The sequence below is a fragment of the Neoarius graeffei genome, chromosome 5 (genome assembly GCF_027579695.1).
Source record: "Neoarius graeffei isolate fNeoGra1 chromosome 5, fNeoGra1.pri, whole genome shotgun sequence".
In the NCBI taxonomy this organism is placed as follows: domain Eukaryota; kingdom Metazoa; phylum Chordata; class Actinopteri; order Siluriformes; family Ariidae; genus Neoarius; species Neoarius graeffei.
The window spans coordinates 56,102,020-56,117,785 of record NC_083573.1 but is presented as its reverse complement, the minus strand read 5'-3'; positions in this window follow the sequence as shown (position 1 = coordinate 56,117,785).

Below are 15,766 nucleotides of genomic sequence, written 5' to 3'. Positions count from 1 at the left end.
GTTATAACTGAAACTTCCCGTTAGTCCGACTCACATTGTCGCTTCCAGTTTTATTGTATAACTTCATCACCGTTTCACCCTATTGATAATACGACGAGTTTACCTTTTACCGTTACCTGTGGCATGAAATAATTGTGGGGCTTGGTTACAGCATACAATTGCTCTGTTGACTCACGTGTACTGCAAAGTTTGATAAGAAGGTTGCAAAGAAGTCACTGTTCATGTAAAGTTTATGTAATAGACCATCCAACCAAAGATTTTTACCCAACTGACATAACGTTAGTACATGGGCATTGATACCAACTCTCAAGACTGTAGGCAAAATCCTCAAATCAGTCCCCAACCAACCTAGCTAATACAGTGGCTAATTGGCAGTGGCAGAGAACTTAGTAGTCACGCTGGTGTATTGACGGAAGTTGAGGGTTTTCAGGTGCTGCGTGGTGTCTTTGCGCCTGCAGCGGTGCTTTGCCTGTGCTGTGGCCGAAAATAGTTCCATATATAAATTGGTCTAGTAAATCCCTTCGTGTTAATTTGCATTGATATGTGTACTCGATGTGAATGTACAGGTCATGAGAAATAATTATAAAAAATCTTGAGTTATTTGATTCACTTTTGCAACGACATGCTAGCTGGACACGCCGGATTACAGCGACTACGCTAAGCTAAAGCTAACCGGGGCGTTTCTAGATCAGGGCAATGGCTGGGTCGGCTACAAAACGCTTTGGCTCACTCATCCAACTCTAGGGACTGACTCAATTTCACCTGGGGGTGGCGTACTCCTTTAAGACAGTGCATGAGTGTTACATTTAAATATAAAAATTTAGTGCACGAGTTGTGTGTCTGTGTTGAGAGTGTATGAATGTTACATGTAAATATAGAAATGTAGTGCACAAATTGTGTGTGTGAGAGTGAGATAGACAGTGTGTTAAGAGAGTGCATAAGTGTTGTGTATGGGACTCAATTTCTGCAGTGACTGCAGGGCCTGACTCAATTTCACCTGGGGGTGGCGTACTCCTTTAAGACACTAGTTGGCTTCTCCACCAATTATAATATACATTGTCCCACAGCACAGAGCCCAACTGATTTTGCTGAGGATATTAATCACTTCTGCTGCAGAATCGAGCAGAGGGACTTTTCCACAGAGAGGAAAGCACTCATAACAGCTCTCAAATGAAGGGCAGCAGTTGTTATCAAGTGGGAGGATGTTGAGAAAGTCTTCAAGGGAGTAAACCCCACTAAAGCACCTGGACCTGATAATATATCAGGCTGCCTCCTGAAGACCTGTGCCAGGCAACTGTCAGGGGTTTTCTGTGAGCTTTTCAATTCAGGGGTGTAGCTAAGGGGTGGCCGGGGGTGTGTGGCCACCCCAGGGCACGCCTTGGCCCCGCCCTGGCCACCCCAGGGCCGGACAATAAAATTTATAAAACCGAAATGTCCCACGGAATATTAGTTCTGCCCACTGGATTTTTGTTCCGCCTATTTGGTTTCTGTGGGGATGCATATTACCGTAGCACATAAACATTTCACGCGTTCAAGCAACAGGTAGTATCAGATAGTCATGCTCTAGTCCGACAACACAACAACCTACGAGCTACGTGAACGTGCGATTAATTTGGGACGTAAGTTATTCATCTCTTATACTCTCTTCAAGTTTTCTCACTTTGTAGACATACAGTTACAATTCTGTCCTCAGACAATTCAGAGTTTCCAGAAATCTCCACTTTGCCCGGGGTTTTTGAAAGTATCAGTTTTCAGTGACTGAAACCTTCGTTTACATGTAAATGCAACCGTATAGATAAATATGCGTCTTTATAGATATCCGGCTACAGTGGGATTTGTGCTTGTGCACACATAGATAGATACTAGATAGATAGAAAGCAAAACGTCGGTGGTTTTCGATTGTACGACTCAAAAGAGAAAATTACGTCGGCAAGTTAGCTGTCTGTGAATCACTTTGCTCACTCTAACCGCAGAATACAACTTTTAATGTTTGTCTGTTACATGAAAATATAGAGATGTTGTGTGTTACTGGTGGGAGTACACATTGATTAATAATTGTCACACTCATACATACACAACACTCATGTATTCTGTCAACACACTCCCCCTACCCCTCTCTTCTCTCACACACCCCTCTCATGCACCACATTTCTGTATTTACATGTAACACACTCACTCATACACAACACTTATGCACTCTCTTAACACACTGTCTATCTCACTCTCACACACACAATTTGTGCACTACATTTCTATATTTACATGTAACATTCATACACTCTCAACACAGACACACAACTCATGCACTAAATTTTTATATTTAAATGTAACACTCATGCACTGTCTTAAAGGAGTACGCCACCCCCAGGTGAAATTGAGTCAGTCCCTGCAGTCCCTAGAGTTGGATGAGTGAGCCAAAGCGTTTTGTAGCCGACCCAGCCATTGTCCTGATCTAGAAACGCCCCGGTTAACTTTAGCTTAGCGTAGTCGCTGTAATCCGGCGTGTCCAGCTAGCATGTCATTGCAAAAGTGAATCAAATAACTCAAGATTTTTTATAATTATTTCTCATGACCTGTACATTCACATAGAGTACACATATCAATGCAAATTAACACGAAGGGATTTACTAGACCAATTTATATATGGAACTATTTTCGGCCACAGCACAGGCAATGCACCGCTGCAGGCGCAAAGACACCACGCAGCACCTGAAAACCCTCAACTCCCGTCAATACACCAGCGTGACTACTAAGTTCTCTGCCACTGCCAATTAGCCACTGTATTAGCTAGGTTGGTTGGGGACTGATTTGAGGATTTTGCCTACAGTCTTGAGAGTTGGTATCAATGCCCATGTACTAACGTTATGTCAGTTGGGTAAAAATCTTTGGTTGGATGGTCTATTACATAAACTTTACATGAACAGTGACTTCTTTGTAACCTTCTTATCAAACTTTGCAGTACACGCGAGTCAACAGAGCGATTGTATGCTGTAACCAAGCCCCACAATTATTTCATGCCACAGGTAACGGTAAAAGGTAAACTCGTCGTATTGTCAATAGGGTGAAACGGTGATGAAGTTATACAATAAAACTGGAAGCGACAATGTGAGTCGGACTAACGGGAAGTTTCAGTTATAACGTTAGCAATGTATAACCCAAGGAAGGAGGGATAGAAATTATACTTACAGGCATGGATGATGAACTCTGTTCTGCCTCTGTACTGAAAATGGATGGAACGGCCGTATCCTTCAGATGTAGCAACACCTTTCTCGTAGCATACTGCATTTTTTCTTCATAGTCCTCCGGTTTGAAATGCTCATCGCAAACACGATATTGATTGATTTTATCCACTGGTGTTGTTGCAGGAATGCCGAGGGCTGCAAGCCAAAGATTTCTTCGTTCCACTGGTTTTGGAATTCTGTGAAACATTATGTTCGTGTACGTCCTCTGCTTGTTATTGCAGCCCTTCACACAGCAAATAACCATTTTTCCTAAGTAGATGTGAAACTAACTTCAAACTACTTACGTAACAACCTTACTACAACTTCTTCTCTTCTCCTCTTACCGCAACTACATGCTGGTAACACTGGTGTATTGACGGAATTTGTGGTGCTGCGTGGTGTCTTTGCGCCTGCAGCGGTGCTTTGCCTGTGCTGTGGCCGAAAATAGTTCCATATATAAATTGGTCTAGTAAATCCCTTCGTGTTAATTTGCATTGATATGTGTACTCGATGTGAATGTACAGGTCATGAGAAATAATTATAAAAAATCTTGAGTTATTTGATTCACTTTTGCAACGACAATGCTAGCTGGACACGCCGGATTACAGCGACTACGCTAAGCTAAAGCTAACCGGGGCGTTTCTAGATCAGGACAATGGCTGGGCCGGCTACAAAACGCTTTGGCTCACTCATCCAACTCTAAGGACTGCAGGGACTGACTCAATTTCACCTGGAGGTGGCGTACTCCTTTAACACTCTCTCTCTCACTCATATGAACACACACTTCACTCTCTTAACACACACTGTCTTTCTCTCACTCACTATAAGATACAACTCATGCACTCTCAACACACACCCTCTCTTACACACACACACACACCACTCATGCATGATGCACTACATTTACATGTAACACACTCACTGGTATACACAACACTCATGCACTCTGAACACACACTCACCCACACACCACCCATGCACTACATTTCTATATTCACATACAGTATAACACACACCACTCATGCACTCTGAACATACACTCTCTCACACACACACACGCACACACAACTTATGCACTTCATTTTTGTATTTATATGTAACATATCTACACACACACACACACACACACACACACACACACACACACACACACACACAATTCGTATACTACAGCTCATCTATATCTACATGCACTGCACATACTTTCCCCCTCTCTCTCTCACACACACACCACTCATGCACTACACCTCATCTATGTCATGTGTTACATCAGTGTAACACTTTCACTCACTCACACACACACACACACACACACACACATTTTGTAATTCAACACATTTAGTTTGTACAGTACTTACAATGGACAATATCACAACATGTTGTAAGTGTTTACATGTTGTATGTATGAGTTAAATATACAAGTATTTTCCTTTTCCTGAGCAAAGCACTCTTTATTCAAACCTGACTAATATCCTTACTACTTCCTAGGTGCCTGGGACAAGTGATCTTTTAGTTTTTACTTTTGCATTTTAGTAGTGATCGTTAAAATCCTGATGCTTAACTCGAGTAAACAAGTTGGATGGTTTCTTTGTTCTGCAGATGCTTTATGTGACATAAATAAATTAATACATTAATTTCTGACCTCTTGGCTCACATGGGTTTTGTTCATGAGTTAGGCACCAGGTATGCCACCAGATACATCAGAATACAGGAAATCAAATCTAGCTAATTCAAAATTTCCCAGCGGAGGACCCCCGGACCCCCCTTGGGTGCCAAGTGTCACCGGGCCCATTTCATGGACGAAATGCATTTCGTCATCACAAAATGCATTTCGTCGGATGAAATGCATTTCATGGGACGAAATGCATTTTGTGATGATGAAATGCATTCTGTGATGGACAAAATGCATTTCGTCCCACGAAATGCATTTCGTCCACAGAATGCAGTATGGTAGATCACGAAATGAATTTCGTCAATCACAAAATGCATTTCGTCGGACGGAATGCATTTCATCCACGGAATTCAGTATGGTAGATCACGAAATGAATTTCGTCAATTACAGAATGCCTTTCGTACATCACGAAATGCATTCTGTCCACACAAGACCTTTGATTATGCCATTTTTCCAAATTATCTTTTATGACCTGTTTGCACATTTTGCGTGACCAGTAGGCTACACAAGGTGGCAGTGTTGTACAAGGTTTATACATGTCTATGGGCCTACCCGATCCCCATTTATGTGGCTCGGGCACACGCGTTGCATTCTGGGATATGGCCGCCATGTGGCCAGTGCACCGAACGTAAACAAACCATTCATTGAGCATAGTAAAAGACACAGGAGCAGAGGACAAGAATCAGAGTTCGAGAGAGAAAGAAATAAAGACAAGTTATGTTAAAATCAAGGAAAGGATGTGGGATTTACTAGGACACGCTGAAGAAGGAGGCCATGGACCGATATGGATTTGTTCAGGAGATGCAGGTCATTAAACCCACAAACAACACCGTCCATACTGCATTCCGTGGACGAAATGCATTCCGTCCGACGAAATGCAGTTTGTGATGGACGAAATGCATTTCGTCCGACGAAATGCATTCTGTGATTGACGAAATTCATTTCATGATCTACCATACTGCATTCTGTGGACGAAATGCATTTCGTCGGATGAAATGCATTTCGTGATGGACGAAATGCATTCTGTGATGGACGAAATGCATTTCGTCCGACGAAATGCATTACGTGATGGACAAAATGCATTTCGTCCGACGAAATGCATTTTGTGATGACGAAATGCATTCTGTGATGGACGAAATGCATTTCGTCCACGAAATGGGCCCGGTGACACTTGGCACCCCATACCCTTTGGCCACCCCATGTAAAAAATCCTGGCTACACCACTGTTTCAATTGCTCTGTCATGCTCCGCCCCAGACATCCACTCCGGAGATTACGGATCTCCCACTCCAGCGCCGATCTGGATCTGGGATGGGAATTTTGTCTGTGAAGATTCTCAGTCATCCAGGTCATGGTAAACTGTGGGTGGTAAAAGAGAGCAACTGGACTTGCTTGAAGATTCTTGAAGACGTTTCACCTCTCTTCCGAAAGGCTTCTTCAGTTCTGTCTGACTGGTAGGGAGCATCAGGTATTTATCCTCTCATGGATGAAAAGCTCATCTAAGGTGTCCAACAATGACACCTGAGATGAGCTTTTCATCCATGAGAGGATAAATACCTGATGCTCCCTACCAGTCAGACAGAACTGAAGAAGCCTTTCGGATGAGAGGTGAAACGTCTTCAAGAATCTTCAAGCATGGGACGGAAATTCCATCCCACCTGAACTCACTTCCTGGTTTTCACCACTGCTTATTTAAAGGCCGTTCTCAGACTCTGACTTTGCCAGAATGTCTCGTTTGTTTTCTCTAGCCGTTTCTGTGCTGTTTATGCTTTTCATGGTTTTTCCCTCTAGATATTTTTCTAGTTCATGTTTTTTGCACCAAGGGTTTTTTCTTGTTCATGGTTTTTTGCTTTAGTGTTTTTGTCCTTACCTGTCTCGTGTTTTTGTCAGGTTTTTGTCTGTTACCTGGACTATTTTTGCCATTTGTGTTTTTGTCCTGTTTTGCTACCTTTTTGCCACGCCCTTTTTTCCCTGGATTAAATCACCTTATTTATTGGATTACTGTCTGTTGTGCGTTTTTCTGCTTCTGGATCCAAACTTCACCTCCACCACCCATAACATGCTCACTTGCCCAGCACTCCATACCTGCCCTCTGGAAGTCTTCTATCATCTGCTCTGTACCCAAAAACAGCAAACCCACCTGCAAGAATGACTTTCATCCAGTAACATTGACATCAGTAGTGATGAAGAGCTTTGAGAGGCTCGTTCTCACTAAATTGCAGGTGGATGTGTGTGAGGCCATCGACCCACTTCAGTTTGCCTATAGGAAGGACAGAGGGGTAGATGATGCAGTTTTGACACTGCCGCACAGTGTTCACATGCACCTGGACAAACCAGGGAGCCTTGCCAGGCTGGTATTCATTGACTTTTCAAGTGCATTTAATATGGTGCAGCCTCACATTATGGGCCATAAGCTCCGGAGACTGGGTGTCAGCCCACATCTGACTCTGTGGTTTCTCTCCTTTCTCACAGACAGTGGGTGAGATTTAATGGCTACTGCAGCTCAGTCTGAATCATCTCAACAGGAAGCCCCCAAGGTTCTGTGATCTCCCCTGTCCTGTTCACACTATACACTAATGACTGCAGTAGTGCGAATCCAGATATGATGTATCTGAAGTGTTCTGACGACACAGTCATTGTGGACACCTCCAACTCAGTGCAACGACTGTAGTCTGTGATGGATAACTTCTCACTCTGGTGTAAGGAGAATTACCTGAATCTAAACATCTCCAAGACCAAGGAGATGGTCATAGATTTCAGGTACTCTGCCACCAGCCCCCCTGCTCTTCAGGTAGATGGCTAAAAAATTGAGAGGGTGGAGAAGTATAAATACCTTGGCTCCATCATTGACCATCAGCTGACATTTAAAAACACCACCAATTTCTTTAATTTAATTTAACACTATAGGCATCTTTAAGAAACGTCAACAACATCTGTACTTTCTTCGCAAGCTGCAACGGCTGCAGGTCAATAAGTCCATTCTACATTTTACAACTGCTTCATTCGATCCACCCTCACCTGTGGCATCTTGGCATGGTTTGGCTCCCTGAGCGAGTTGAACAAGGGCCCTTTAAATGGAATCATCAAGATGTATGCAAAGGTCATTGGACAACCTCAGACCACCCTTTCAGCCATATTTGAGAAACAAGCCACCAGGAAAAGTAAATTAAATGCATCTGACCCCACTCACAATCTGAACAACCACTTTGTTCTCTTACCCTCTGGGAGGAGATTTTGGTCCCTGCCCCTAAAAACTAAGTGAGCCATGTCTACTTTTTGCCAGCATCCAGCAGACTATTGAACACACAAAAAGACCTCTCCCACATGCACACACATCACTAGGTTTTAAGCTTTTTAGGTTTTTTTCCTTTTATGGAGTATTCATTGTGGATGTTAGGATGATAGTATGTATGTTTGCCTAACCACAAATGAAGTTTCCTCATGGGAAAATAAAGTTATCTTGAACAGACACTCAGTCACTACAACTTGCCATCATAGTCATGGCAGTGCCACAAGATGGCGAAACACACAAATCGGTCGCCAGATTTGTCTATGGTCAAAGAATGGAAAAACAGTTTGGGGAAAGCTTGTGTTGAACAACTAAAGCCACTGAGCTGATGGAAATAGAAACATCATGCATAAGATGAGAAGATGAGAGTGGGTATATGCTGAAAACTTATTAAAAAGGTCAACATAGTGTTTGTGCAGTAGAGGAGCACTGAATGCCATAAAACAAGTACAGAAATGTAGTGTGCTAAGTATAGAACTAGAATATGTTACCTGTTCTTCAACAAGCGGAGCTCCCTCTTGCGTGAGGCCTCCTCTCCAAGTTGCTGAGAGCTGTGCAGAGGGCCTGATGAGCTCGCCATTGCTACACCCTGTTGCAGGCTGATGGTGGGAGCACAGAACTGATAGGCTGACACATTTCCATTAGCAGCTAGAGAAACCCACACACAAACAAAACTGCAGTCAAGAGCATTTCCTATCTTTGTTCAAATGATTTTCAAATTAGTTTATACCTGATTGTGTCAGTGATACAATGAGGCAGTTAATTTGATATTTAACAATTATTCGCCAAAGGCAAGGTGAATATCGGTGAATAATAACTGAGACGAAGTCAAGATGCCAAACTCTAACACTGACTTAGAGTTTGTAGAGAAATGTAAAACAGATGTTGTTTTGGCTACTTTACAATTTACTGTACCGCATATTCAGAAATGTGTCATGCGGTATATGAACCATGAATGATCCACTTCTCTTTGTATTCATGCGTGGTTTAGGGTTAGGTTATGGTTAGGGGTTGGGTTAGTTCCTTCACATAGTTCCAGCAGTATGGTAAAGTGTAAATTCCCCATTGTTTTTTATTTATTAAAAGGGGAGTGTGTACCATGGGCATGTTTTTTTTTTCCTCATTGCCCTCCTACTAGATTTACAGAATATGATGTTTCGACCTCTCCCTAAATGCTTTCCTTTTAACGTATCCTAATTCATTGTCATTCATTGTAGTAGCCCATTAAATACAACTACCCATGCCCATTTATTTTGTGTTAATTGATTAATTGCAAATACATGACAATATAATAAATGCTGTCAATAGTAAGTTTTACATATTGCAAAATAATAATTTGATCCATAACACTGACATTGCTTTTAATCAATTGATGCAGCAAATAAAGCATAAATTTACCTTTGAGTACCAACTTATCAGCAGTGGGATAATATTGATTCCCATCTCCAGACAATGCATCACGCTGGACAAAGGAAGGACCAGGCTTTGGGGAATCTGAAGCAGATCCAATGAAACTCTTATAACTCAGATCACTGTTGCTCATCTGCATGCCACCCTCAGGCGTGAAAGCATCTAGAAGCAAAGAAATAAATTTCTAAATCTCTACAATCACAAACTGTTTTAGGTGAGAACTGAAAGAATTATTCTGAGAATTATTGATACAAATAATCACTCAAACTCATTTAGCAGCAGCTTAAGTAATATTTTAATTGTATTTTTCAAAAAGTATTACAAATCTCTCCTCTGTTGGGGCTGTAATAGCTGAGCGCGTGTACACCAGGTTGTTCATTTGAACACTTTTCTGAAGGCATCATCATTGTAGGTGCAAATCAAGCTCGTTCAGTTTTTTTCCTTGAACACACAAAACATTTCTGTTTGACATTTTTTCTAATAATATAAATTTGCCTATAAGCATAATAAAAAAGCCATTTGTTACCTGTTGGAGCTACCTGGAAAAAAGATATCCTCTCTACATTTCAGAATCAGAATGAGAATTTGAATTATGTTTTTTGGCCAAGAATGTTGACACACACAAGGAATCTGATGCAGAAAGGGAGGGGGGGGGCATGTGCATATGTAAGTTAAGGAACAAAAGTAAGTGTGTGTGTGTGTGTGTGTGTGTGTGTGTGTGTGTGTGTGTGTGTGTGTGTGTGTGTACAGTGGCATGCAAAAGTTTGGGCACCCTTACTGAAAATGTCTGTTACTGTGAATAGTTAAGTGAGCAGAAGATGAACTGATCACCAAAAGGCATAAAGGTAAAGACGATACATTTCTTTTCAGCGTTTTCCGCAAGATTTGTGTATTATTTTTGTTTTGTACAATTGGAGAGTGAAAAAAGAAAAGGAACACCATGCGAAAGTTTGGGCACCCTAATACATTTGAGTTCTCAGGTAACTTTTATCAAGGTTCCAGACCTTAATTAGCTTATTGAGCTGTGGCTTGTTCAAATTCTTCATTAGGAAAGGTCAGATGATGCAGATTTCAAAGCTGTATAAATTCTCTGACTCCTCAAACTTGTCCCTAAAATCAACAGCCATGGGCTCCTCTAAGCGACTCCCTCACATTCTGAATAATAAAATAATTGATGCTCACAAAGCAGAAGAAGGCTACAAGAACGTAGCAAAGTGTTTTCAGGAAGCTGTTTCCTCAGATTGTAATGTTATTAAGAAATGGCAGCTAACAGAAACAGTGGAGATCAAGGTGAGGTTTGGAAGATTGTCACCAAATTTTAGTGTGCCCGTGACCAGACAGTTATACAGGTGTGGTGGCAAGCAGTGAGCAGACAGACAAAGTTTAAGTTTCAATAAATTCTTATTATTTAAAGTTAACAGTAGATGCACCTGTAATTCAAAAACATTAAAATGACAACCCATGCAAAAGATCCTTTAAAACTCAGTCCATGCAATAACTAAAATCAGCGCGATCCCACCACCAGAGCGCAGCAGAAGCAGCAAGCCAGCAAGCAAGCAACACGTGGCCAGCAGCAATCCCAGCAACCAGCAAGCAAGGCGATTAAGCAGTAGCAAGCGATCCCAAAATCAGCAGCAGTTAGCTTAGCATAACATGCTCGGTCGGTACCGTCCCTTCCAATCAGCTCCTCCTCCCTACATCAGGTTGGCATTTGCCTGGGTGTGGCTTAACCACGACCCAGATGAAGTATCAAACGCGTTGTACACACACAATGTGGAAACCACAGTTGAATGCCGGCACCCTCCGTTGCGCTCTGCTTGCTCTGCCGTGCTCTCTTTCCTGGTCGGTCGCGCCCCATTCTTCCTCGCTGGACCCCTATAAATAGGAAAAAAACACGCCTACCCCACCTGTCCCCCAATCAGTCTTTCCATGTTTGTAATAGAATAATTTACTTTGCCATTGTCCGATCATAAGGAACACCTGTGAGTTGTTTAGTTTCAGGCCACACACTAAATTAGATCACACAGCAAACAATCACAGCAACCGTGGATTACACAGCACACACAAAAAAAACACACTGTGACAAGATGAAGAAAGCTTTCTGAAAGAACTGCTCGTTGAATTGCTAGAAAGGCAAATAAAAACCCATTTGACTGCAAAAGACCTTCAGAAAGATTTAGCAGACCCTGGAGTGGTGGCGCACTGTTCTACTATGCAGCGACACCTGAACAAATATGACCTTCATGGGAGAGTCATCAGAAGAAAACCTTTTCTGCGTCCTAGCCACAAAATTCAGCGTCTGAAGTTTGCAAATGAACATCTAAATAAGCCTGATGCATTTTGGAAACAAGTCCTGTGGACTGATGAAATCAAAATAGAACTTTTTGGCTACAATGTGCAAAGGTATGTTTGGAGAAAAAAGGGTGCCAAATTCCAGGAAAAGAACACCTCTCCAACTCTGAAGCATGGGTGTGGATCGATCATGCTTTGGGGTTGTGTTGCAGCCAGTGGCACAGGGCACATTTCATTGGTCGAGGGAAGCATGGATTCAAATAAATACCAGCAAATTCTGGAAGCAAACATCACACCATCTGTAAAAAAGTTGAAGTTAAAAAGAAGATGGGTTCTACAATAAGACGATGATCCAAAACACACCTCAAAATCTACAATGGAATACCTCAAGAGGCCCAAGCTGAAGGTTTTGCCCTGGCCCTCACAGTCCCCTGACCTAAACATCATTGAAAATCTGTGGATAGATCTCAAAAGAGCAGTGCGTGCAAGACAGCCCAAGAAACTTGTAGAACTGGAAGCCTTTTGCAAGGACGAATGTGTGAAAATCCCCCAGGTAAGAACTGAAAGATTATTAGCTGGCTACAAAAATTGTTTACAAGCTGTGATACTTGCCAAAGGGGGTGTTACTAGGTACTAACCATGCAGGGTGCCCAAACTTTTGCTTTGGGCCCTTTAACTTTTTTGTAATTTTGAAAATGTAAAAGATAAAAATTTAAAAAATTGTTTTTGCTTAAAATATAAAGGGAATGAGTCATCTTTAACTTTATGCCTTTCATCTTCAACTTGCTTAACTGTTCACAGTAACAGCAATTTTGACCAGGGGTGCCCAAACTTTTGCATACCACTGTGTGTGTGTGTGTATATATATATATATATATATATATATATATATATATATATATATATATACACACACACACACAAACAACAATATGGACAATATAGACATTACACAAACTGTTATCCATCATGGATAATCCTGACCACCCTTTCCACCACACACTGGAAAGACAGCAGAGCAGCTTCTCCAACAGACTTTTACAGCTTCGTTGTCATAGGGACTGATACAGGAAATCTTTCCTGCCCCAAGCTATCATACTGTACAATAAGTCACCTGTGTCTGACAGAGAGAACTCTGACCTCTCTGCTGTATAGTCCTGTTAATAATTCTGGTCCTCCTGTAATTTTTGCACTTCCAGAGCTATTTGTTTACTGTCATAAGTCACTTTGCACCATTGCAATTTATTTGCTTTTATTTACTTATTTATCTTCCATTCAATACTGCCACCTTTGCACAGTTTTTATCTTCATTTATCACAATTCTTGTTAACACTATTAATACAGGGGTGGCATGGTGGTGTAGTGGTTAGTGCTGTTGCCTCACAGCAAGAAGGTCCGGGTTCGAGCCCCGTGGCCGGCGAGGGCCTTTCTGTGTGGAGTTTGCATGTTCTCCCTGTGTCCGCATGGGTTTCCTCCGGGTGCTCCGGTTTCCCCCACAGTCCAAAGACATGCAGGTTAGGTTAACTGGTGACTCTAAATTGACTGTAGGTGTGAATGGTTGTCTGTGTCTATGTGTCAGCCCTGTGATGACCTGGCGACTTGTCCAGGGTGTACCCCGCCTTTCGCCCGTAGTCAGCTGGGATAGGCTCCAGCTTGCCTGCGACCCCGTAGAACAGGATAAAGCGGCTAGAGATAATGAGATGAGACAATGTGTCTTTTTCTTTTCGCATCTCTGATAACTTTCCATGACAAAGAGAGGTGTGTGATATGTTTACCATCAGTAGCCTTAAAGCCACATGAATGCCAAATTTTCCCAAAACCATGAGCTACCCCAAAGGCATAACAAGAATCTGTATAAATAGAATACCCACTAAGAAAAACTAAATAATTCAGTTTTTGAACAAGAGCTGTCAACAAACACGTGCACACCATGCTCAAAGGGAATCTGAGACATATCAGACACCTCAGCGACAAGGTGGAGGTAATTTCATTGAGATAGTTGTGTTTGAACCATGCTGGATCTGGGCCAGACCTGCATGAAGACAACAGGTGGTGTAACAAAAGAGCTGGAGTGTTATCTGACATGATAGGTTTGATAGACAAGTTCTGTGTGGCACAGAGAATAGACTCATAATCAGAACATCGCTGAGCAGTCATATGTTGTGTCTGAATATTGTTTAAAATGGAGTGTACCTGATGTGATGCATGTATAATCAGACGGTGAGACAGTGCCAGTTTTTCAGCATCAGTCATCATGAGAGCAGAGGCTGCAGCAACACGTAAACATGCAGGCATATCTTGGACCATTGGGTCCAGGGTCTTTGAAACTACAGGATGATAACCTCCTCCATGCTCTTGGGCTAGGACCCCCACCACAATCACACCATCTTCCGAGACATACAGGTGGAATGGCAGATTGTAGTCAGGCATGCCCAGTATTGGAGCTAATGTGAGAGACTGTTTCAGATAACAAAATGAGTGCATCATTTCAGAAGTCAATGTCATTGGGCTGTTCTTTGAGGCAGGACTTTCTCAGGATCTTGTCATGATTAAAACAGTCTGAAATGTACTGAAGACTTCATGAGTCCAAGAAAAGACAACATGGCAGTCTTATTTGAGGGAGGAGCCACCTTGAATATCACAGAGAGTCTGTCAGATGAGAGATGACACTCACCTTGAGAGATGTCAAAGCCGAGGTATCGCACTGAAGGCTAACAAAACTGCAGCTTGGACCATGAGGCTTTAAATCCACACCTAGCCAGGTGCACAAGAAGAGCCAGAGAGCCTTTTTTACACTTGGACTTGTCCTCAGCTGATAGCAGAATGTCATCCGCATATTGGAGCAATGTGCAGCCATCAGGGAGAGTCAGAGAGTTCAGTGAGTCTCGAACAACAACAGAGAAGATCGCAGGGGAGTCGATGAACCCTCGAGGTAGGTGCGTCCATGTGTTATTGCTGCTTAAAAGTAAAGACAAATATAGGCTGAGTCTCAACACTCACAGGGACACTGAAAAATGCACTGCAAAGATCAGTGACAGTAAAATTGCTATGTTGTGATAATAGTGATGAAATCACAGGTTGAATGGCCTTCTCCTTTTCAGAGGACAGTGTTTCCAGTATACAGATTTTCAAACTGCAGTGTATGGGGGTCCCTGGATATATACAACCTCACTGGAGTACGACACCCAGAGAGTTTGGGGCACCTGATTCAAAATCTGAGGAACAGAGACATAAGTGCCTGTGTCTTCCCCAAGGTCAGACTCGGAGAAAACAGCAGAAGCAAAAGATAGGTTATTTGGTGTGCACAGAACAGGACAGCCTTTTTGAAAAGAAATATAATAATTGAGTTTAGTCAAAATATCATGGCCTAATAGATTAAAAGGGGAGCTAGGAATGACAACAAAGCAATTCATGAAATGCAGTTTAGGATCATCTGGCATGGTCACAAGTAGGGGAAAAGTCTTAGGACATCTAACAGGAACCCCATTTATTTCCACAGAGTTAATAGTGGCCCCTGATACTGGCCCATTGTAAGATTTCCCACTATCTAGTGGTACCTGTCTCCACCAGAAAGAGATAAGTGTTGCCATCTACACAAAGATCAATTATGGGCAATGTGCTGGAATCAGTAGCAAGAATCAGGGACAACATATTGGGGTTAGTGTCACCCTGTGAGCACCCCTGTGTAAACTCCCAAGCAGTGGAATGGGGGGGGGGGGGGGGGGGGGGCACCTGTGTGTCTGAGTTTGTCTGTGGAGCGAGATTAGGCAGACTACGATGATGAAAGCGAGTGTTACCTTTTCTCATGTCACATGCCTTTTTCCAGCATTCACATTCCCAGTGACCAACTCTGCCACAGTAGTGACATTGGCCAGGCTTAAGG